Here is a 24,581-nt window from a genome sequence, read left to right on the forward strand (position 1 = left end):
TGACCCAAAAACTCAAAGGATTCTCGTTTCAAAGCAACGAGGTTACTTGCCCTTCGAGAATACGTAGTGTTCAGAGAGTCCCCTTTTAACTAAACTTCATGAAGCAGTAGGATAAGTCTTAGGGCAGGATATAAAACGAAAATGACCACAGTTTGTGTGAAATGTAATTGAATGACCATTTATTTATGTAAAAATCTAGGCAATATTGACGAGAAATAGAAGCTGAAAGAATCGTGACTTAACCTCAATTCCCTTCCCGTCATGAATCATTGATGATTTTATTAAAAGCGTATGCAATTCTCACCATCCAAGTTCATTGCTAATGAAAGAGTGTCAGCAAGCAAATATGATATGTTGATAAACATTCACTGTGGCAAATCGAAAAACTTCTTTATCAAATTGCTAGAAACTTCCCGATAAGTTATGCCTATGCTACAATTGAAAATGAAATAGTGAGAAACAACAAAATTTTCTTCCCTATTTATGCTGTCCTCCCTTTATCGCAGTTGAGCAATTACACAAAAATATAGAAATAGCCAATAAAGAGTTTATAAAAGGACTTGAACTCGTTTTGAAAAGTTCTGTGCTTGACTAAAGTTGAGCGAAGAGCTTGCTAAACTCACCGTAATCACAGTTTTTTTTCTTGAGCTCTAAAATTTTGTATACTTTTTAGAAAAACATATTCAGAAATAACGCACTAAAACAGGTTTTGAAGTTTCACTATGAAGACCTCAATAGAAATAGACTGACAACATTTTTTTTTTCTGTTTTTTTAAATTTACATAATGAAATTTAGTTACGGCGTTAACCAGCATAGTACCTCATACAAAACTAACAGCTGTCCGCTTAGTAGTTATATTTTCATTTTTTATTGTTTACTCTTGAATAAAAGATAAAACACAAAAATAAAAACACTAACGTTTGAAATGAATACTAGTTCAAGCCATTTTCAGGTAATTTTTAATTGTATAAAGTTATGAATCCACTCAATCACGACAAGTGGATAATATTTGTCATCCTCGTTGTACCCACTCTAAAATGTCGATGCTTTAGGAAAATTCCTTCGAAAAGAATGGAAGAATTAAAAAGTTTCTTATGCAAATTCCTTACCAAAATGTAAAGAAGCTGGCATTCTTCAATGAAAATATACCCCCTATTGTAGTTTCCATGGAAACGATCTGCGTGGCGAAATCCCAGTGAGCACAGATTTACCTCACAACCACCTCGCCATTTGAAAATTAAGACCTTGTGGAATTCAAAGTTTAAGGAGGCCTGATCACCTCCAAAGAGTGATAAATAATTTTTTGATTGTTCTTTTGGGGCGAAAAATTTCATTAGTAATTTTTTTTGTCTTTGCTTGCAGAAGTTATGGTTACAGATTAATGTATACGACAAAATGCATTACCCTCAGTAAATAAAATTTCGTGCAAACTCAATTTGTTATGATAAAGAACTTAACCTGATTTTTTCATACTCTTGCCATAATTGCCTTTTAAATGACTCGAGCCGTCGAAAACCACTAAAGTCCGCAATATTTGCAATCTCGAGAAATGTTTGGCCCAATAATGTGTTCTTCTTAATGTGTAATATTTACCCCCTTTGTTCATTGATTCATTGCTTTTGGCAGAAACGGTTGGCATTTATATTTTCATGTTCTTCAATAAAGAAAATTACCATTAAAGTACACTTTGCCGGTGAAATTAAAAGATAAAACATCAAATAGAAAGAAAAGGCCGTAAATAACGAGACAGAAGTCAATTTTATTTTGACATTGTTTCAAGAAAAATTAGTTCTTGCACCTCCCTTTTTTCAAACTTTCTCTTCATAAATCTTTGAAACACCTGCTTTCTTCGTCACACCACCGCATTTACATTTAACAAAGGAATGCATCACACGATAATTTGAATTTATCAACTGAGATGATATTGGCTTTAGTAAAGAGTTTCTAAAGCTAACGTTTCGAACATTGGCCCTTAGCGCTGATAAAGGATAATTATGTTTTATCAACTCAGTTGATAAAACCAAATGATCTTTCAATAAATAGATGCTCATTATTTCACCTCACCATGTAAAAATATCATAATACTGGCGAGGATAAAACGACAATTAATTGAAAATTTTTTCATGGTTGAAAAACATATCAAAAGACAGATTTAATAGTTAAAAGTCATGTTTTTGGATAAGCTAGCCATTGAAGACATCACAAAGTTTAAGGAATGAAACTTGACCACTATCCCTGAATTCCATCCAGCCAGAGACAATTTCGAAGTTTAAGCAGAGCTGAACGCTTGATATTGGTCAGTAAATTCTTCACTGAATCAGTTTCACTGCTCGTTCTTAGCATTGATGTAGCTGTTGACAGTAAGCTACAATTTCTTAACTCAGTCGAACGTTTAGTAACTGATTTACAAATGTTTAAAACATCTCAATAATGCTAAAATATTTTCTGTTGAAAAGAACTAATGGCACGTAGTTCCCTGGAGACATCTCGTCACTACGTTTTCAGGAAAGCTTGTAACCATTATATAAGTAGTTTTCAAGAAATCTCTCCTTTCTCTCTGAGAGTGTTAAAATGAAGTGAAGTCATGCAGCGATCTCAACTAGAAACTAAGTTAAACGCAAGATAGCTTGGTTTTATTTTCTTCTCAGTGCCTTAGCGGGTGATATTCTGCATATCCTGTCATCTCATCGGTTCCGAGCCTTGTGCATTCTTAGCTTCATTACAATTTTTCATAAATGTATATAAAGCTTTCGGTGACAGAATATCACACGTCTGGTTCTTAATGAAAATAGTTTTGGTTTGACTGAAGGTATAAAAACAACTTAGACAATCGGCACGTACTTGAAATATAGCAGTCGTGGCTCATTGATCAGTCAAACTCAAAGCAGACCCTATTTTAACAATGATTTCTTTGCACTTATTTAAAACTACATGCGTAGCAATCAACGAGGCCCTTTATATAACCATTTTCACTGCACAGCCCCATAATGCAATAAATTTGGTAACTTCTTAAGCCGAGAAAATTTGGTTGTGATTTCAACGCACGTTGGTGAGTGCAAGAACCATTTTTAACATGCGCAACGAGCTGCTTTGAGCGCGCGTGAATTCTTAATAGCAAGGGGAGAGAAAAAGGAGAAATCTACACTCAACTCAAGAAAATTTTAGAATGGTGGGTTTGTACTTCTTTAAGGTCCCATTTTGATGGAGATGATAATTCAAAGGTTTTCAATTTTCTCACATAAAAACGTAACTCAAATACCTCTTGAGTGCTTCAAATTTAAATCTGGCTACAAGACTAACTTACCTTGCCGGTCACTTTTCATGTGTTATTTAAGTTTTAAGTTTAAGTTTTAAGCAGTTGCAGTTTCATAAATATTTGATGCTGATTGTCAATGTGGGGAGTCCCTCTTGAGAGACTCTTTGGAGGCATAAATGAATAAATAACGAAGCTTTTGATACTCTCATTTCAGTTTAAATTCTAAAGCAGGCTTAGTTTTTCCAAAAGCTACTGGAACCGTAAAAAGACCAAGGGTTTTCGATCTAGCAATGTATTTACATGTCAAGGTTGTCTGCTAAATTCGTCACTATTCGCGAGAATCGATACGCTTTTTTAATTTGGGCAATGATTCATAACAGTTCATGTATTGTATTTTGTTATGTATATTTAAATGCTTAGGTTCAGCTCACGTTTTTTTCGATACTGCTTAATAGGATAGAACAGAAGGGTATTCATTCATACTTGACGGAAATTATAGGCATATTTTGATTTTTGAGCTTTCGGTGCGACAAAAAAATCGCCTTTTATTTAATTTTTCATATTTCCTCAGCAACGAAATTTATTTTGGCTGTATCTTCATGTTGGGGTATAGAAACCAATCGCTCAAGATTCTTTTTATTAATAATGTAGACATCCTTGAGTGTGAAAACAATATTCTGTTGAAAAGCTGTTAAGATATCGTCAGAGAGAAGGAAAACGTATCAGACTTAGTTACAAAATAAAAAGGGCAGACAGCTGAAGTAATTAAAGGTTAGTTGGATGTCCCTTTTTGCACTAAAATTTCTAGGTGCATGTGAAATGTAGTAATATTTTGGCTTAATTCAGATTGTGGGGTAATCGAAATGGGTTATTTTAGCTTTCAGGACAAACAGGAAAGAAACTATTTTAACACCGGTTAATTTCAAACAATTAAAACCTGTTTATGGCGCAAACAACCTCATTGAAAGTGAAAAGAAATTCATTGATAGCGCTCTTATTTAACTTGTAATGCAGAGGCATTCGAAGTAGTTTACGCATTATAATAAAAATAGAAATTTCATAGATAGCCGTAAATGTTTTGAAATGAGATAAAATTAAACAATGCATTGCAGAAAAATAGAGACGTGCATTTGTTCTTGCGTTTATGAGAGGCATTTAACGATCAGAGAGTGATCTTTCGTCTTAGAAAAGCTTGAAAAACAGCGGAGTTGCACTGTGAAGTATTTCTAATGAAACACATACTCAGTCCTCCACACGAAAGTTTATTCAAATCACCAAAAGCAATTAAGTTTTTCCGAAGAAAAACCACAACATACAGAAAATGATTCATCGTGTATCGAGTCCGGTCTGCGCGGTTAAATAACCTCTATTTTGGGAACTCATAAGAAGGTGTTCTGAATTTTGTAGAACGCTCCGGTATGCTCTAAAAAACTCACAAACATTTAGTGTCTCCCACTTAGAAGTTTTAAGCCGAAAATGGCTGGCGATAATTTAAAATGCCGACACATGGCGATTTACTGAGAATTTCGTAAACGCATTTATTAATCTGAACGGAAAAATTTATTCATAGTACAGACTTGTAATCAAAAATCACTGAATCATCTGAGTCATCAGAATGTCGGTAGCTGGGGTATTGTGCACTATCAGGCAGTTGAGATAATTGACGGTTGTTGCAAAGATTGCGAGTTTTCAGCAATACTTGCATGTTATCTCAATTTGGAAAAATTCCACAGAAGCTCAGGGATATTTGTTCCTTAGCTACGCAATATATAGCTATAGTGCAGCAATAGATCTCTTTTTCCAGCTCTATGAAACAAAATCATTACTTTCAAAGAATTGTCTAGAGTCCTTCTCAATTCCTGAAACTGATTTTCTTGACTATTGCAGTATTGCTCAATTCAAGGCAAATGTTTCCAGCTCTGTATTTCTTTTACTTTTCATCACTTATCCCTCTGCTAATGGCTGCTGGTCCCCAGCGTAACCCAGCTGAGCAATCTGTGGGTGGAAAGGTTCTCAAGGGTCACACCTGTAAAACAAAAAGGGTTCAAGACCCGTATGAATGTCTGGTGTTTTGCAACAACGAAGTCGCATGTGAGGGCTACAATTACGTCACAACTGGTAAAATATGTGAGCTGAATGACGGAACTAACGAAAAGTAAACTGACGATTTTGTCCACGATGAAACTAGGTTTTACTTGGGAAAGTGGAAAACAGAGGTAGGCACATATCAGTACTTGAACCAATTCACCTCACGCAATTATTTTAAATACCTAAGACCATGCAAATAGCTTTGAACGTGTTATACCGTATGTTTGAAGTAATACATCACAGAATAGCTCAGGGTCCTAACAGGTGAGGGTGATTGATGTGCAATAGCTATAGGTCCTTTATATCTTCAGGTAATGTCACACAATAGTTATGTCTTAATTGCTGAAAGGGATGCATCACAAAATAGTTGTAAATTTGTACAGCTGAAAGTCGATATGGGAGCGCTGCACACTGTCTGTGTAATTGCAACGCAAGGGAAGAAAAATGGGTCATTCGTCAAAAGCTACAAACTTTGTTTCTCCACTGATGAAAGCAGTTGGATCGTATATCAGGAACAAAACATTGACAAGGTTTGAAATAATTCTACTTTAATCTCCTCTAGCAAGAATACGCACTTGACGAACGCAGTGAAACCATTAGGGACGGCGTAAGTTGACCGCATATGGTGAGGGACTTTTGGATGTTTCTAGCGTTATTTTGCAGGTAGATGTCATGTTGCCCTAGATAAATCCCAAACGTTGGTCCATAACTACTGCAGCTGTAGATTGCATATCCCTGATACCAGTACTGAGCTAGTTTAACGGGTTTGTAACCATGCACCTTGTACAGGGAGAAAATAAAGGCTTTGGCAGCCGCTGTGTACCCACAAGAACCTGCAGCCAGAGAAATTTGTTAGAGGAAAGCCTAATTATATAAGAAGGTTGACAATGTGTCTTGAGGGTCATTGCAGTTTACTCATGGAGCGATAATTCTCCTCCCCAACCCCCTCCATCTTTTCCAGGAGCATTAACTTCGGTCATTGCGTCTTTCTGAACTGTAAATAAATTACAACTTAGGTTTTTTTTCATCTTGAAATTGATTGGAATTCACTTCCTTTGTCTTCTTCGTAATTGCTTCGATAGTAATTTGTCAAAGATTGTTTGTTGTGCAACTCTTTTACTTTAAGCTGTGCATAATTTTCCTCTTTTTGCATCGGCCATTAAAGAGTGCTTCAGGTCTTAAAAGACTTTTAATCTTAGTTCTTGTAGTTGCGTCAATCGCATTTTGGAAATCTCCTCGCCATAAGATTTTATAACAGAGACAATCACTCTAGCTTCCACCAAAGCTGCCGAATTCTTCAAATTTAGATTTTTCTAAACTCTACCTTTCCTTGCCGGGCATCTTCTTGGCCTTTAGTTTTCGGACTCCATCCCATGTCATCTGCCATTTTGTTTTTAGCTATTTAAAAGGATTTAGGCTGATTGAATAATTATACTTTTCACGACGAAACATTTCTGATTCCATCAATATTTGACACTACTTGACTATGCCCACCGTCCCACTAGCGCTATATTACTGAGGAAACTACATACCTCTCACAACACCCATAAGTATCTACTAAAACAGTGGATAGCGTTGAAAATGCGCCCTGCTTGGCTACTCAAACTCCAAATAGCCTTTGCTATTCACCTCCAAGCAATTTGTGCGGGATTTGCGTGCGAAAATGTTGTACTTGTTTCAGGAATACATCAATTAAAATTATATTTTGTGCTGCATCGTCTCACTGTTTCAGTGTATACTAGAACAACTATTCACTGCAGTGTCGGTGGCTGGCAGTGGATTTACTTCGCCGCATTGCAGCTCGGTTAATATCCACCATTATGATCAATCAAATATTTTTGTTCGCGCGCGATTGGTCTAAAACTATCACATGACCAAATATTTCTCATCTAAACCTTGGAAACATCCAAGGATATTACCCAAGTGATATTCACCCATTTTTATACCTTGCGTCCATTATTATGTCTTTATTAAAAAATTAATTCAAGATGAGAGAACGCTTTAGGGTTGTTACAGAAAAAGGTAAATATTCATCGCCAGAAATCATGGACATTTCGAGCCCGCTAACAATTATCAGCGGTACATCGTATTACACTCTGGAACAATAGAATATCAAGAGAATTCAATATGGCGGCGATCACGGCTCGATCTGCCAGGAAGCGTGTTTCGTACCATGACTTATACAATTTGAGCACCGCAGATCTTCTATTTGATGAAAAGAAAAAGAAAAGAAGACCTGCAAGTAAATCTTTGGGATTTTTCGAGGCAGAGCGATGACTTGATGTCAGAATTTTGATTTGCTTTTATTACATTTTCGCGCCAAGACTACTGAATTTGCATTTCAAGCCTGGCATATTTTATTCCGAAAGGGACCTGAGAACTAATTTATTTCCCAGCAAGAACATAAACAAATATGGCCGATGATTCGAAGATCAGCGTTGCTCGTGTTTAACCATTTCAGTCATAGTTTTGTTCATTAGTCATGTATTCAGTCATACATGGCGTCTCGTCACTTACTCATCATGGAAAATAAGGGATATTCTAGCGCGTTGGGAAGTTTTTTCGATGAGAGGAAATGACAATTTTACAGGATATTTTGACGCTTCGAACTCAGTAGTAGTCAATTCGATCGAGAGCTGTTGACTTCATTGATGCACTTTCCTGTAATAGGCGAGTGTTTGGGATGGAGAACGACGGATTTTGAAGAACTGTATGGCGACTTAGGTCAATGAACAATGACAGAAGAACTGGCTCGGCAAGTAAGTGGCTTTTATTTATCGAGTCATTGTGAGGTTTAATGAATAGCAGAATCAGTACTTAATATGTCTCGATCGAAAGCAGACGGGACCATGAGCTCCTGATTGTTATATTTTAGAAATTTTACAAATTTCCATTCAGTTTCCTATATTATTTGGACGCCATTATGGACGAAATGCGCAAGCGCAGCAGCCATCTTGTCCAATATTTCTGCCAATGCATTTTATTCATAAAGTTGTATAAGAAATCAGGCAGCAAACAATAAGCCATTCGTGAACATCTTTTCACGCGCGTTGTAAAATACTTGAAGGATGATAAACACAATAGCTTCTATTTGGCACGACAATATGCACTGGTATCTGTCCTTGGACAATATCTGTTCCTCGCTCAAAGTTTTCCTGGAGATTCGCTCTAGAGAAATTGTGAGAATCTTGGAACACACAATGCTGGCGGAAAATATCTGTGCATACTTCCGTGCCAAATAGAGGATATTATTTATCTAGCCACCGGTCTCCAAGTAATTTCTACTTTAAGTGTAACATCCTTTTTTTCATACAAATGTAGATAACTCTAATTTATGACCCAACCATGAAGAGAGTCAGAAATTCGAGCAGGAAAAAAAGAACGAGGCTCCTTAAAACCGAGAAAACGAGATAAATGAGATATTTACCATGAGACAACGAGATTAGTAAGTTATTTACTAAAACTTTGGGCTCAAATATATGGGTATTGAGGATTTAATTCAAACAAAGTCGTTTAATTTAGAGGTGTGTACTGTGATTGAAGGCCTGGTAAATTTTTTTGATCGCAGCCCACGTACTGTACAACACATGTTGTTAGATTCCATACAATGTTCATTTTTGAAAATAATTGTGAATGCATTCTCTGAAAGACGGTTTTTGTTTACCCGTAGCTTACCGCGTATACAAAACAAGGGTTCCCGTAAGAAACCCAAAAATTTGACCTGGTCTTATGACGAAAATATAAGTGTATATGAATCTGCCGGTGGAAACAAGCAAAGAAGCAAGCCGATGAAAGTTGACACAGCTTTTAGAAGTTTCCCACATAGAATAGATTGTTGGATAATACAATTTTTCGAGAATTCTACCTTCGCATTTGTGTCCATTTCCAGTGAATCCCTGCTTACAGGAGCAGTTGAACGATCCCTCGGTATTTGTGGATGTACAATTGTTTCTGCTATAGTTGTGGGTATCTCCAGTACATTCACTGATGTCTAAAATGAAGTCGACAGAACGTACCATGATCATGATAATGAGCAGTCGCGCCTGTTAATCTAGTGTCTAGAATCTCAGGTAATACTGATGTATGTCGTATTTTATGCCGGCAGATCTGAATTTCCAGGACTACAAGTGCAATTGAACGATCCCTTAGTATTTTTAGAAGTCGCAGTTGTCCATACTGCAGTTGTGGGTACTTGTAACGCATTCATCGATGTCTGCAATGAAATCAACTGATCGTACCCAATGCTCGTAAAAAAAGAGGCTTCAACATACAGTGCAACAATTGCAGTAAAGACAACTTAATCAGTCCAAAAAATAAAGAAATAATTAAAAAAATGTAAGTCATAATAAGGGTTATCTAGTAATGTGTCTTGGAAGAAAAACAAAAAAAGGACTATCAAAATTTTTGTGGACAAGAAGGTTAGGAGGCCATGTATATTTTACCCGCTGAAACGGAAGAGCAATCATACTTTCTCACACCTGCACAGTTGTGTCCATCCCCGCTGAATCCAGGATTACAAAAGTAGTTGAACAATCCCTCTGTATTTGTATAAGTGGCATTGTCCCTTCTGCAGATGTGGGTATCATGAACAAATTCATCTATGTCTGAGATCAAATCAACACAATGATATGCGCCACCATGATTTTAGGGAGAGAATAATAAAATATATATATATATATAATAATAAATTTTTAAAAACTGTTCGAAATGACAACAACGCCTGCTGATCAAGTTCAACAAACATAATTCTTTAACTCATGGATTAAAAAGAATAAATTATTATCTGGATCATCAAACGGACTTCTACCACAGAGAGCAAGATATTTAGGGTTCTTTCAACGAGAGAACTCGTTATTTGTAGAGTTGTGTCCACTCCCACTGAATACAAGTTTACATGTACTCTTTGAAGATCCCTCGGAATTTTTGCAAGTAGCGTTTTCGTTGCTACTGTTAGAGGTATTCTTAACACCTTCGCCGATGTCTGAGATGAACCCCATAAGCTGCTGAGAAATCCGTGATGCACGATGTTGACACAATGTTGAAACGCCTGTGCTTATACAAACGTCATAGGGGCTAAGTGGCGTGAAATGTGATGTGTAAGATTTTACCTTGGCAGATGTGTCCATCAGCAATAAATCCAGGATTGCAAGAACAGTTGAACGACCCCGCGGTGTTTGAACAAGTGGCATTGTCCCTGCTGCAGTTGTGGTTATCATTGGCAGATTCATTGATGTCTGAATTGGAATCAACACACTGTACTCATGACAATGATTACGAAAAATCTAAGCTGAAGGGGAAAAGCGGAGAAAGGGCTTCAGTATATGACCATCGTATATATAATGACACTATCTCGGCCAGTTGCATAAGTTTATTGCGGTGATATAACAAAATATCATGCTCTAAATAATATTCAGTACCTGTGCAGTTGTGTCCGTCACCACTGAATCCAGGTTTACAAATGCACTTGAATGATCCCCTGGTATTGGTGCAGGTGGCTGTTGTGTAGCTGCAGTTATGGCTGTTTTTAGAACACTCGTCAATGTCTGAAATCAAATCTGGACTCTCTTTCAGGTATGGCGATAAAGAATAACAATGAGAAGAGGATGAGTTTGTTTAACGAAAGTATACGTATCTTTTTTCTACCGACTAGAATTATACATGGGGCTCAGGGGCGCTTTTAGTGAGTAAAGAATGCACTTGTAATTTTTTTGTTTAAGATCATGCTTTGCAGGATTATATCTTTACATTAATGTATATTGTTACTGTACAATCTAACCGAAAGAAAGAACACTACAATCCTACAAACTCAACCACTTCATTAAACAACTTGTAATGTTCTTAATGAGGAGCAGTTCTTAAAGGCACCTTACTTAAGCCACTATAGTCTGTACCAAAGTTGTCTCCAAAGTTTCTCGAAATGAACAAGCTTCCACAGTAACTTGGTAGCTTGGTAACTCCCAGCAGCAGCAACTACTATTACTACTACTACACGAATGAGTCCTCATATACATATGCATTTAAAAAGTGTTTTAGAATATTCCGGAAGCTTACAACACAACTATTTTGGTAGTATTACATCATGACTACGTGACATAATAGAATGTTCTAAAACGTTCCATGTCATCACGCATATAAGCATGACTAGGTATTCTATAAATTCCTAGATATTTATCCAAGACTAACACCATCCCCGTTGAACCCAGGATTACAAGAGCAGTTGCAAGATCCCTCGGTATTTGTACAACTAGCATTCTCGCCACACACTCATCAACGTTTAAAATTATGTGATGCGTTATGCACTTTGTCAGCATTGTCGAGTGAGGGGCTGCGGAGAGGAAAATTCTTCGCTCAATTTTCCGCGGCACTAAATGCCTATGATTGGTTGGGATGAGACTGCAACTTCAAAGACGCACGAGCGTCTTTGAAATAGAAAATGGGTGCAACACTTAAGGGAAGTGGGTTCAGTTACTTCCTGTTCATCCTAAACAAGAGACAATACCCCGGGTTGAGAAAAAGAGCATGAAAATTGAAATTGCACCTCCATCCTTGTTTTCCCCAACAATGGGTCATATTAATATGTGTCATAAGAACAACCGATTCTAAATCTTGAACCCTCTGAAGAAATAGTCTACTGTGTTAAAATCAAGAACAAAATTCTTTTCTATAATCATGTTTTTAAGTGATACCTTTTTGACAATCGTGGCCAGTGAATCCAGACGCACATAAACATCGATATCGTTTTCTTGTAAATCCCGACTGGCAGGTGCCATAGTCTTGCATGGAGGTTGAACGCAAAAATTCTAAAAATTTAAAAAAAAAAAAAGCTCGTCACTACTGTCAAAAGAGAAATTCTGTATTGGGCGCATTGTATAACATCGAGAGCTAAATATACCGCATTTTAGCATGAGGCGACAACAAGAACTGTGACTCCCCTGGATGGGATATCACAACTAACTGTTTAATATCTTAACGACTTTCCTCGACATTTCGCCGGGAACCTGAGCACAACTTGATGGAGAAAGCAATTTCAAAAGTAGCCTGTGTAAAGTTACTCCTATCACTCTGAAAATCGAGAGAGGGCGTTTGTAGACAAGCTATTATAGAGTAAATTGTCAGGAACAGTACTCGGTAACCACGGTCATGGCTCAACTGTATCGTTATATCAGTAGTCGTACGTACTCTTGAGTCATGAGATATATCTAATTATTTCGATTATTTAACCTAGTATATTATATTCAAGCCTCAAACCCAATTCAATTCAACAACCCTTCTGCAAAAATGCCTGCAAATGACCATTTCATTTATCCTTGCCCACGAGAAATATTTAAGTTAAGTGTTTCGTAGTTGTGCTTTCTTTATTAGATGAAAAACAGCGATTAGTTGTTTACTCAAGGCCGGTGAACAACGTTCTTAATTGACTTAGAAAAATTACTTTCTTTTCTTAATAGAGTTGGGTGTCCTCAAGGTACTCAAAGGACTTTTGTTTTTGGAAAGTGCGTATCTACAAAAGATCCGTAACGTTTCTAAAATTATGTAAAAATAACAAATAATGGATAAAAGGTGTTTTCGAGACATGAATATAAAGGGTACCCCTTTAGTTTTCATAAATTGCTAAAAGAGAGAGTAGTGCAATTGCCTTTTAACAACTGGTACCTAAGTTCCGTGGTATAGATAGTTCGCTGCTTTTACGAGATCCTTATCATATTCTTTACCCGTTGAGTTGTTTAGTTCACAGTTGTGTGCTTCTGCTCCATTTTCTCCAAACGAAAAGTTAACACTTGCGCAGTTGTGGTCCAGGTTGCAACAATACTCGGACGTGTCCCTGTCAATCACACTGATGTTTGCTATGGTGTGGTTGACAAGACCTTGTCTCACGAAGGACAAAGTGGATGGGAATGCCAGTATGCGGCATTCATCAAAAATTCAAATTGTTTGAATAATATAAAAAAGCGAAATAGGTCATCAACTCTAAGGGTCTCAGATGTTGTGTGTGTGTGTGTGTGGGACGTACATATCGATAATTAAGGCTTGTCGTGCCGAGAAGATTACTAGTAAAGGATTGTTTGACTTCCAAAAGTTGCGAAGTGTAACACTGATGAACCCAAACTCTGATGAAAAATTCGTCCTCAGAAAACTTCATAACTACAATTAGTATTTAATAATATAAGAGGTAAGACGCTTCAATCATGAACTTCCAAATTTTTTTTTACATCAATTCAAATCACAATCCTCCTCACCTATCTCAGAAGTTATGATGACAAAGCACACGTTTGCAAGTCCTGTCTAGCTCCTAATGAACCATTATGGTATATATCTCGACGCACGCGTGGCCGAGCATACATACGTATACGTCTACCTTATCCGAGTGGTTTAAAAACCCTCAAGATTTTTATTTCTTTTCCATCCCGATTTATGATCTGTGAGAGCACGATTAGGAGGCTTTGACTATCTTGCCAAGTTATTTTGCTTTTATGTGTACGATGCAACACTTTCAGGACTGTAGCCCTCTTCTTTAAAACAGCAACATGGAAGGTAAGATGATATTATGTTAAATAAGCTTTAGATTGGACGTAAAATGCAAAGCAATTGAGTTTGCGTGTGTATACGTACACTTTCAACTAAATGACGGCACCGTCGAATCGGCGCATTTTATCCAACTTTAAAATTTGATTTAATCGCGCTGAATCATTTCCCCAAAAGATCCTTTGGAGATCGGAAAGAAATATACTTCGCCTTCCAAAAGCCAGATTTTCAGTCAACTGTTTTGTGAAGCACGTGGTTAAACAACGGGTTACCTTTGACTTTTTTTTTTTAAACTAGTTAGAAGTAGGTTCGATAAATTTAATTAGATTGTGTAACTAAATGGTCAAGAATTCCTTTCCTTTCTTATTGGCTATGAGAAACTTGCTCATCAGGCTTTAAATACCGCGCAATACAAAACACAAGGAGTGCTATGGGAGGAGAATTTGTATCGAATTTCGAGTTATAACAGCTAGAAGAGAAACGTTTTGTTCTATGTTTAACACCTGTCTGCATTATATCTTTAAGGTGGAATTTTTTCCACAAAAGTTGTCTTGAGTAAAGAAATTATGTCAACTGAGTATGACGCCAGCGAATAATTATGTACCCAAATAAAGATTATTATTCCACAAGAGAATGTAAAATAAGGGAATTAATCATAATTATTACATCAATTTATCTTTTCTGAGTGCATGGTTTCTCTTAACTACAAGATCTTTCTTGCAAAAATCTTTTTAGATGACCTTGATAGGAGAAATATGAAACTGTCTTAACAACTAAAGCAAGATTTGAAACCTACAATCCGGGCAAGATAGAACTTCTCCGTGGGGGAGAGCCACAGAGATCAAGAACAAATGGAGAAAAACTCCCATGTCCTCAAAAAGCAGATTAAAGAGATCCTCTCGATGTTTTGAAGCTGTTGAGAAAATCGAGAAGCTTAACAACGGTTTATTGACCGCAATGTAGCACCAGTTTAATGCTGAACTTTTTAGAAACATGTTAGCCAATCACATTTGGAAGATGTCTAACAGGACGTCACAGAGAAGCTGCTAGACAAATGATGTTTATTGAAAAAGATAATTTTGTTAGTTTTCTCCTCAGGCAATTAGTTCCATTTTTCACTCGCTATTCTAAGGGAACCTTCTTGTATTCGTTTCAGTAATTATAGGCAGCATCAAAAGAAAAGAAAATGTTTGTTAAATTTCGAGCCATTGACAATAATTCTTGCGTGATACTGCTCCTATTGGATCTTTTAGCGGCTTTCCATACGGTCGATCACCAGACTCTTTTACATCGCCTTTCACATCGTTTTGGCGTTAACTGTGCATTCAAGATCGCATTTATCTGATCGTTACCAGACTGGGAAAGTTAATGGTGGAGTGTCATCCAGTCGTGAGCTGCATCACGGTGTTCCCCAGGGTAGTGTCATTGGACCTATCTTATTCTTGCTCTATACCTGACCCTTGGGTGATGTAATGAGACACCATAAATCTAATTTCCATTTGTATGCCGATGATACGCAATTATACCTCGCCTTCATATCATCCACGTCTGATCTGGCCAAATTAGCGACAGAAGACTGTGTGCGAGATATCGATGCTTGGATGATAGTAAACATGCGTAAGATGAACAGGGACAATACAGAACCAGTTGTCTTAAATGCCAGCCATCGCCCACCTCCGCCATCGACAGCTAGAAATATTAGTGTTCTATACGATACAGTCATGTCAATGGAACATCATGTCACAGCTGTATGCAAGGCAGGCTTCTTCTACCTTCAAAATATCAGCCGTATAAGGAAATATATCAGTCGCCATACAGCAGAAATACTTTTGCACGCTTTCATTACTTCAAGACTGGACTTCTGTAATTCACTTTTGTATGCCGAAAAAAACTATCAAGCGGCTTCAGCATGTTCAAAATGCAGCCGCCAGAATGGTTGCGCTTACACCCAAACATGAACATATATCACCAGTATTACAGGAACTGCATTGGCTTCCTGTAGAACAGCGCATAATTTTTAAAATTCTTTTGATGACTTTTAAATGTCTAAATGGCATAGCGCCTTCATATTTATCTGACCTAGTTACAAGGCATATTCCTAGGCGCAACTTAAGATCTGCTAATGGCCATCGCCTGTTTGATGTTGAATATAGTCTGGGCAAATATGGCTTTCGTCCTTTTTCAGTAGCGACACTAGAGTTGTGGAATGACAAGCCGCTAGGGATAAGATCTTGTGACAGTCTGATTTCAAGAAAAGACTAAAGACTTATCTTTTTAGGAAAGCGTTTTTAAATTAGTCCTTTATATTTTTTAGTCGTTTTTATATATATTAGCCTTTTGATATTTCAAAATTTTAAGTTTTTATGAATTGGTTGCTTTATATTTTAGCCGTTCAGGTAGAACGTAATTTTTAAATATTCTTATGAACAATACTTGTGATATCTGTAACATTTCAACATTTTTGTAAAGCGCTATTGGACATCGCTGGAAATGGCGAGATATAAATGAAGTATTGTTATTATAATTATTATTATTATTATTATTATTATTATTATTATTATATTAAAACGTAAAAATGCGAGCGCACAAAAAAGCCCACAAATCTTTTTTTCAAAGATTTCAAATTGCTAACTTTGTGATATTCCTATCAAATTTTCTCGGAGATTTTAGAGCAAATTTTTAGAAAACATGGCTTTACTGAGGCAAATTCTGTTGGTCAGTGCCGCTGTCGACCATAGCAGTCCTCTCGACTTCCCTTCGCAAAAGCTTTCCTTTATTTTTTTCTCATAAAATAGGGTTTAAGACACCTGTCTCAAAAAGAGTTTTTGTTGTTCTCTAATTGTCCTCTTTCTTGTGTGTCGTTATAAGCTAAAATCGACTTTTTTTGGCCAGACCGCTGCGACTGCAATAATATTACTCTCTTACTACAATATACAAGATTTATTCAGTCCATAGTATAGATAAAATATAGAAACTTCACGTGCAATCTTATTCATAAATGCGTGATCAGAAGGAGAACAATCTCTTCGAACAATTTTCATTTTAAAAATTCGCCAATCTGTAAGAAAGAATTCTTAAAATTATTGATACGGCATGGAAAAAAATTTCACACAATTAAACAAAAACAAAATGGCTTGAATGCCTCAAAACCTCAAGGCTAGGTACTGTGAAAAATAACAATACTGGCAATTATCGCGAGTTTTGGACGATATTTACCGCCACTTGGAGATGTATCTTAGCAGCTCAGCGAGACTTCATTTTCACTCAGCTTCGCCATATATGGTTGATAAATCATAATTCCCATTGGGGTATCTAGATCATAACTCCAATTCCAAGTAACACACATTTCGCTTTTTTCATAATCTTGTGAGTATCGAAGTGTTTGGACAGTACATGCAGATGCATAAAAATGTTTTCTTCTACCGCTCGCAAAGGATCGTGTTGTTTATTGTCACAGCAACTCTATGAATTAGAAAAACACTTGTTTTTAATTTCCTTAGTTTCTTGGTTTATTAGGGGTGGTCATTATTTATCGCTTTCCTCCTAAATTCTCCGATCCACGGGCGATAAACAATACAGGTCCTTTGGTCATTAGTGACTGCTGAGATAGGAGAGCAGATATGTACTGTTTCCATTTCTAATTAAAAAATAAAGGTTCTTCATAATGTTGTTACATGAAATTGACTTTTATCGTCTTACCACAAGAGCTCGAAGCGCGCGCTCACCGCATAGCCGCATCACGCAATAAATTTGGTACTCATAAGCCGAGAAAATTCGGGTCGCGTTGTGAACGCACGTTGGTCGGTGCAAGAGCCACTTTTAGCATGCGCAACAAGCTGCCTTGAGCACGGGTGAATTCTAAAGAGGATATAGAGGAAAGACTTACATTCAACTCGAGAGCTTTCTAGAAGCGTGGATTCATTTAATAATTTTTTTTTAAGGTCCCATTTTTGACGGGGATGATTATCACAGAAGCCCAGATGAAAAGGCGGGGGATGGGCTGAAAAAATAGGAATCTCTGAAGAGCGCCCGGTTATTTTTATCGCTAATATGTCCTTGTCCTGACTAAATCTTCTCACACACAAACATGTCATGACCAATGGCTGGCAAAAGATTTCGCTTTTCTGAGATAAAAACGTAACTTGAATATACGTAAGGTTTTACCTCCCGAATGGTGCAAATCTAGTTTAGGCTAAAACACTATTTTACTTTGCAAGTCAGCATATTGTTTCCCAGCTATTCCGGAGCATTTAAGTTACAACAACAACTTTACTTTTCACAATTAAGCAGTTGCAATTTCATAACATTTGATGGTAATTGTCGATGTAAGCAGTCCCTCTTGAGAGATTTCTCGGGAGGGTATAAATGAATAAATAACGAAGCTTTCATGAAATACGCTTATTTCAGTTTAAATTCTAGAGCAGGCCTAGAGGCTTTTTTCCGACTCTAAGCAATTGTTTTTTTTCTTTTGTTTTTTGATTTACATGTCGAAGTGTTGCATGCTAAAATTTCCTCTTCTACTTTTTTCGCGAGAATCGAGTATACGCTTTTTTAATTTTTTGACTTCATCCATGAATTCATAACAGTTAATTTTATTAATAGTTTTTGGTATCATATTTTTAGATGAATTGGGTTCAGCAACACGTTTTTTTTTTTTTGTTTTTTTTTTTTTTTTTTTTTTTTTTTTTTTTTTTCTTTTTTTTTATTTTTTTTTTTTTTTTTTTTTTTTTTTTTTTTTTTTTTTTTTCTTTTTTTTTCGATACTGCATAACATTAGGATGGGAAAGGGTATTCATCTTGCAAACATTGGAACGCCAAATTATAGGCATATTTTTGACGTCGTTTTATTGGCATCATTTCTTTGGTTCAATGTTTATTCCTGAAGGGCATTGCCTTTTCTTGATATCAGTAAACAATTATTTAGCTCTGACAATTTTTTTTGGGGAGACAAAAGGATCGCCTCTTATTGAATTTTTTTTCCATCTTTCGTGAACAAGGAAAGAACTTTATTTTTGGCCTGTATCCTTGCGCGGTGGGGTATAAGAAACCACTCCATCAAGATTCTTTTTTAATTGAATAATTGCAAACATCCCTTGGGTTGTGGAAACAATTAGTCATGTTGAAAAAGCCTTGTTTTAGATATCGCGTCAAAGAGAAAGGCAAAAACGTAAATCAGACTTAGTTACAAAAATTCAGTAGGGGCAGACAGTTTAAGTAAAATAATTCAAGGTTAGTTGGATGTGGTTTTTTGCACATGAAAATATTTCTAGATGCTTCGTAAAGTGTAGGAATATTTTCGGTTAGAATATCCGGGGTCCTCGAAATGGGTTATTTTTTATAAAAAAACAATTCAGGAGAAAGAAGAAAGAAAAACTATTTTATAAAACACTGGGGGGGTGATTTTTCCAAATAATCAAAACCTGTTTTATTGGCGCCACCGACCTCATTGGAAAGTAAAAAAGAAATTCATTTGGCAAAGCGCTCTATTCTACCTAAATTGTAATGCAGAGGCATTCTGAAGTAGTTTTTACGTATTATAATAAAAATATAATTTGTCCGTAGATATTTACCGTTAAGGTTCCTTAAATGGAATAAAGTTAAACAGTGCATTGTCAGGAAAAATAGAGAACGTGCATTTGTTTTTTTCTTGCAGTTTAGAGTAAAGGCATTTAAAACAATCAGAGAGTAACTCCTTTTCCTTTGTAAGAGAAAAGTTTTTGGAAAAACAGCGGAGTTCCACTGTGGCAGTATTTCCAAGGAAGCATACATAACCCCAGTCTTCCCACAAGAAAGTTTCATTAACATCCCCAAAAGCAGTTTAGTTTTTTCCAAAGAAAAACAATAGTTATACAGAAAATTAATCATCACGTGTATCGAATTTTCCGGATTGCACGGTTTAGATAATAACCCCCTACTCTGGGAACTCATAAAAAAGGTGTTTCTGAATTTAGTACAATGCCCCCCCTTTTTTTTCCCCCCTCGTGTATGCCTCCTAAAAAACCTCACAAATATTCGGTGTCTCCCACTTAGAAGTTTTAGTGGTCAGCAAATGGGTTGGGCGCCCCAGTTATCAATGCCGACAACATGGCAGTTTACTGATAATTTTCATAAACTGCATTTATTTGATCCAAAAGACAAATTTTTTCATAGTACTGACTTTGTAATCAAAAATCACCTTGAGTCAATCAGAATGTCCATAAGCAGTGGATATTGTGCACTAATCAATGCAACTGGAGATGATTGACGAGTATATTGGAAAGATTTGCGAGTTTTTTTTCCAGCGAATAATTTTGCCCTCGTTAACTAAAATTCAATTTAGGAAGAATTCCAAACCGCAGCTTTTAGGCTATGTGAGAAACAAAGCATTGTCCTAGAGTCCTTATCAATGTCCTGAAACCCTAACGGATTTTCCTTTAATCATTGCAGCAATTCAAAAATTCAAGGCAGATGTTTTCCCAGCACTCTGTTATTTTCTTTTTCTTTTATTTTTCAATCACTTGATCCCTCTCCTCATGGCTGTTTGGTTCCCCCCAGTGTAACACCAGACCCTGAGCAAATCCTGTGAGTGGAAAGGCCCTCAAGGGTCACACCTATAAAACAAAAAGGGTGGCAAGACCCGTTAACGAAATGTCTGGTGTTTTTTGTAACAACGAAGTATCATGTCAGAGCTACAATTATGTCCCATAACTGGTAAAATATGCGGAGCTGAATGACAGAAAACTAACGAAGAGAAAACCTTGGATTGATTTTGTCCACGGATGGGACTAGGTTTTAATACGTGAGAAAGTGGAAAAACCGCAGGTAAGGCACATATCAGTACTTTTGAAAACCAATTCGCGCAACGCAGCTTATTTTAAATGCCGAAGAAGGTACCGCAGCGTCACGCAAAGGGCCATGGCAAATGGCAATGAGTGTGTTTATGCTGTATATTTGAGGGCAATACATCACGGAATAGCTCTAGGGTCCATCCTAAAAGGTCTGAGGGTGATAGACCTTTTCAATATCTTCTAAGTCCTAAAAAAGGTGAAGGTGTGACTGTCGATGGTTACAATAACTATAGGTACTTCAGGTTACGTCACACCAATAGATACATGTCCTTAATTGCTGAAAGGGTTTCATCACCAAAAACATGCTGTAAATCTGTTAAAAACAGCATGAAAGGGGTTTGTCACTAAAGAGCTATCAATTTCTGTTTTCTGCCTTTAAATAATGTTATCTCTTACCCAAGTTGACATATAATCGTCACAAAACCTTTGGAGATGATATTCCGTAAATTGAATTATCATTTTCTTTCTTATCGTCGCCGCTGACTTGAAATTATACTGATATCGAGAGGATAAATATCTCCATTTGTTATGACTTCCTGGGCGATGAATAGTCGTCGAGCTTTTTATTAGGCAAGATTTTATAGAACTTCACTCCATTGTTCACATTCTGAGATTCTCGAACTCGTCAAAACTTCCGCATTTTTTGTATCCTGCCTCAGCAGTTTTGTGGTGCCCCCGTAGGAGAGAAGATCGCATATAATACCTGACGCGCCCCACATTAACCGGCAAGTTCTTTATTTTTCTGAGCTTATTTATGCGCACTAGTGGGACGGCTGAATGGAGTAAAAAGGTTTGGTGTCAGATAAACTACTAATACTGCAATCACCGATGACTACAATACAAGCGTTTGATTATGGGAGCGTTTGGCACACTGTCTTGCGCGATCGCAACGCAAGGGAAAAGAAAAATGGATCCATTCGTCAAAAGCTACAAGCTTGTCCCTTCTCTTCTGATGAAGCAGCTGGAGTAATAGATCAGGAACAAACCGTGACAAGGTTTGAAATAATCCTACTTTAAGTCTTTTTCCTTGCCTGTTTTTTATTTATTAATTTTTTTAAATAGGTGTGCGAATCGTCCTAATCGAAATGAATTTACGACAGTCACATGTCAGCTTTTGGGGTTTAAATCGCGAGAAAAAAGGCTGTTTGAGGTGTATCGCGATGATATAAAATAACTTAATATACCTACAGTATTGGACGAGGACACGTTGTACGTCTTTTCATGGTATAATACTCAGTGTTATACATCTCATTTAGTATGTTGCGCTTTTGACTCCGATTTAGTTTAAGATGGCCGTATTCAAATATTGCGGCCTACTCAAGTTAAAAGTTGTTTGAATTAAAATCTTCCCCTCTATTTGAACTTGAAATAATAAATTGTCTTTTCATCCTTGCTCTCGCGCTTGGGTGGGTCATAAGGACCGTGCGAAAAAACAAATTTCCGTTAAGTTTACGATACAGACCAATAAAAGGAGGTAACTGGAGATTTTTTTTTTGCATCGCTGGATTCAAATGGAGGGTGGGAGATATCAATTCCCCAAACTTTTTAATTTGGTCCGGGATAAGTTAGTGCATTGGTGCGCTGTTTTGACCAAGGATAGCACACGTATTAACTCAACGATAAATGAAGGGTATTCATTCTAGCATTTATGCGGCCCACAATCTGAAAAAAAAGGGAAGTAAAACTGCTCTAAAGGCGTGCATCTTCCTCACCGCCGGGAAACCACTTTCCAGATATCTCAAACTGTAACCATTACTCAGCAACTCAACGAAAAGTTATACCATGAAATCGTCACCGACTGACTCCGTAATGAATCCGCTCTCACTTTCCGTGGCTTCATGCAGTTAATTTAAGGGAGTCGCGTGTAGAGGGGGAGGAGGGTGATTCTGGGTGATGGTACTGACTAACTCCTTCAAGATAAAAAATTGGATTACTTAGGATGATTAGACAAATCTGCCAATTGTTTTGTTGTAGTCCATTACACGTGACATGTGATGTTTGAATTTTATTTTGTGCTTGCAGATTTTTCCAAGCGAATTCGACTTGAAACACCGTGGTCACAGCAGACACTGAATACCCAGTCCACGCAAGGTTCGTTTTCGTTTTTATCCCCGTCACCATTGATAATTTTCCTTGTATGATGGTTGAGGTGTTTGCGCAGTGAATACAGAATCATCTCGAGTGATTTTTTTTCTGGGGGGGGAATAAAATTCCCGTTTCCACGAGCCTCTATGCCTAACATTTGTTTCATTTTCTTGGTTCATTAGCGAGTAGTTTAAAGTCTTTGGGTGCTTATAAGATGAGTAAAGTCTTGTCTTAAGTACTAAGATTATTCCTTGTTTTGAAAACTGTTTAAAAAGATTTCTTCATAAAAAAAAAAAAAAAAAAAAAAAAAAAAAAAGGGCAAAAAAAAAAGGATAGATAGTTTACGTCGACCGTATGAATCTTTAATATATTAGATGCACCTGACCAGCCAACAAAAGTGAAAATTTTGTGCTAAACGTCCGAACCTCGTTTATACGGACTACGTTAAGGCTGGCCTAAATACTCTGAATAATCGTGAGGCAGATGAATCGAAAATCCGAAATATTCATGCCAAATATAAAACTAAGTAGGTTCCTGTATTCAATACATATTAAACAGAATCAAAGTACATTCCAAATCATTTGTATCATTGTTTAAATTTGCCAGAAAAAGCAGATACAAGAATAATGATATACAATGCTGAAATCAATCAAGTGTTTTTTCTAGCTACTACAGCCTGTGCACGTCCGCTAATTCTAAACATTCCGCTGGGGCTTAGTTATTTTCATTGATAAGACGTGTGATTAATACATCGCGAGCTCGCCTTATTTGTTTTGGCTTTACGCTACATCTCTCGTCAATATCCCGAAAGAATAGTAACAAAACACTTCCTGCCAAGCTCCGACCGAGAATCGCTGTTAAAACAGCTCCATTATATTGGGTTTTATGAAGGGGCTATTTACAGATTTTTATCACACGCCTACTTTACCTTCTTATTCCTAATCATAGCCCATTAATAGTCTTGCAACTAAGATTTTATCTCGTAGAATAACTCCAGATTCGTCGGGGTAAATAATTCACTCCCTGAGAAGAATACGCACTTGGTGAACGAAAATGTTACCAGTAGCCGCCGTAAGTAGAGCCGCATGTGTGGAAGGAATTTTGAATGTTGCCAGCGTGTTTCGTATTTTAGGAAAAAAAAAAAACTTTTGTTCATGTCGCCCTTGATAACCCGCAATGTTGGTCCCTAACTACTGCAGCGGTAGATTTGCATACCCTTGTCACCGGTATTGAGCTAGTTTACCAGGTTTATAACCCATGCACGTTTGTAAGCGAGAAATGAAGGCTTTGGCAGCCGAGGTGTACCCAAAAACCTGCAGCCAGAGAATTTGTTTTAGAGGAAAGCTTAGGTGAAGTGAAAGATGGTAGACATGTCTCCTGAGGGTCTTTACATTTACTCATAGAGCGAGAGTCTTCCTCCCAAAACCCACCCCTCCGTCTGTGCCAGGGTGTTAACCTTCGTCATAACATCTTTTCTGAACAGTAGATAACTCCACCCTAGTTTGTTTTTTATCTTGAAATGGACTCAGGCGTTCATAACCATGGTTTTTTTTTTCGGCATGACTTCGAGATTTAATTTTTCAATATTGTTTGTTTGTACAAGCTCTTTTACTTTAAAAACTGTGTATAATTTTCCTCTGTTTGCAGCAGCCCCTTAAGGCGTGCTTTGGGTCTTTAAAGATTTTCAATCTTAGTTCTTGTAGCTGCTTCAATCGACTGGGGAAATCTCTTTCGCCATAAGGATTTTGTAACGGAGAGACATTTACTTTAGCTTCCCCCAGCGCTCTCCGAATGCTTCAATT

At 37.0% G+C, this 24,581-nt stretch overlaps 2 pseudogenes; both read right to left on the reverse strand.

The window, feature by feature from the left end:
• LOC131768810 (uromodulin-like) overlaps positions 1 to 14,737 on the reverse strand; it is a 233,972-nt pseudogene extending 219,235 nt beyond the window's left edge.
• LOC131784653 (tetratricopeptide repeat protein 28-like) overlaps positions 1 to 24,581 on the reverse strand; it is an 84,945-nt pseudogene that overhangs the window by 50,538 nt on the left and 9,826 nt on the right.

This window comes from Pocillopora verrucosa, chromosome 5, assembly GCF_036669915.1.
Source record: "Pocillopora verrucosa isolate sample1 chromosome 5, ASM3666991v2, whole genome shotgun sequence".
Lineage (NCBI taxonomy): Eukaryota > Metazoa > Cnidaria > Anthozoa > Scleractinia > Pocilloporidae > Pocillopora > Pocillopora verrucosa.